We start from the raw sequence: 1703 nt of genomic DNA, 5'->3' as shown, positions 1-1703 counted from the left end.
ATGTATACATACAATGGAATATTATTCAGCCATAAAAAGGAATGAAGTCCTGATAAATGAGAAATGGATGAACCTTGAAAACATCATGTTTAGTAAAATAAGACAGACACAAAAAGATGGATATTTATGATCTCACTGATTTGAAATAATTAGAATAAGGAAACTCATAATGTCAGAACCTAGAATATAGGTTACCAGGGGACAGAGTGGGGATAGGAAATGGGAAGTTAAGTCTTAAAATGTACAGGATTCTTATTTGGAATGATGGAAATGTTTTGGATGGTAGTGATGGTAGCACAACATTTTGGACATAATTAGCAGCTATATATGTCTGAATGTGATTAAGAGGGGCAATGTTGGATTGTATATATGACAGAATAAAAATTAAAAATAAACAGTGAACTACACAAACAGTGAACCCTAAGTTAAACCATGGACTATAGCTAATAGTATAATTATAAAATTGTGCTGTCATCAATTCTAACAAATGTTCTATGCCAATGCAGGGTGTTAATAGTGGGGTGGTATATGGGAATCCTGTGTTTCTTGCAATATTTTTCGCAATATTTTTCTGTAAACCCACAACTTCTCTAATAAAAGAAAAAGAAAGGAAAGAAGGAAGGAAGGAAGGAAAGATGGAAGGAAGGAAGGAAGGAAGGAAGGAAGGAAGGAAGGAAGGAAGGAAGGGATGGACAACCCTCTGGTGTTTAGTTATAAGCCTTGGATGGTTTTTCAGCCTTAGGCTCCTTAATAGGAACCAATTTCTTCAGACTTTGTGGCACTGCTTACCACATTTAGCAACCCAGAAACTAAATGAATTAGTGCAGATCCTGCTTCAGTAGCAAAGGAATGTTTATAAGTGGCTCAGCAATGTGACATTTCTGGTCAATATATAATAAAGTTTTCCTTATAATAAGAATATAAAAAATGATATATGGAAATCCAACTATAAAAGAGTCACAAAATGATTCTTTAAAGAGTCACTATCAATTCATATTAATAATCTCCCTTTCATGACATTTGTATAGTTCAACAGTAAACATGGAGGGTCAGCTTAGCATGAGTTTCTTCATTTATAGCCTGAATCTGAATCTAGTGAAGATCATGGGGGCTCCTTACTTCACCTCAGTTCTCTGCTTGCTTTAGAAAGTGTGGAAGAGGACTCTGGATTTCCTATAACTCCAGTGAAAGAAGATTGAGGTTGAGATTAGAGAAGGGCAAGAGCTTTAGATTTAGCCAAGCAAGGGACAAGCCAAACAATGAGATACTCAGTCAAGAGAAGGGTTTGTAGTCATGGATTATGAGTAGAGGCCAATGGGAAACACACTCCTGAACGATGTCTCAAGAAAATCACATATATCATCAGAGTAGAACCCATGAACATATTTACCACTATCCTGCTTGCAGTTAGAAAAGATGTCTGTCTTCTCTATTCCACATCCATAAATAACCCCCTCAACAGAAAGGTGGCCTCAAAGGGGGGGGGGGGCATGCCTCTAGGTCAGGCTGTAACTGCTCTCCACTGAACACCCTTAGCCAAAATCTTAATCAGTGATGGGTGTGGTCTGCTTTAATTTTGATAACCAAAAGTAAACAGTTATGAAATTGCACAATATATTAGAAAAGGGAAGGTAATTAGTATAGCAGAGTGGAAAGTAATGATGGGATGGGGGAAGCCTTTTTACAATTTTTTTTACAAGAGA

The sequence above is a fragment of the Choloepus didactylus genome, chromosome 11, assembly GCF_015220235.1.
Source record: "Choloepus didactylus isolate mChoDid1 chromosome 11, mChoDid1.pri, whole genome shotgun sequence".
NCBI lineage: Eukaryota > Metazoa > Chordata > Mammalia > Pilosa > Megalonychidae > Choloepus > Choloepus didactylus.
Note: the sequence above shows the minus strand (reverse complement) of the source record.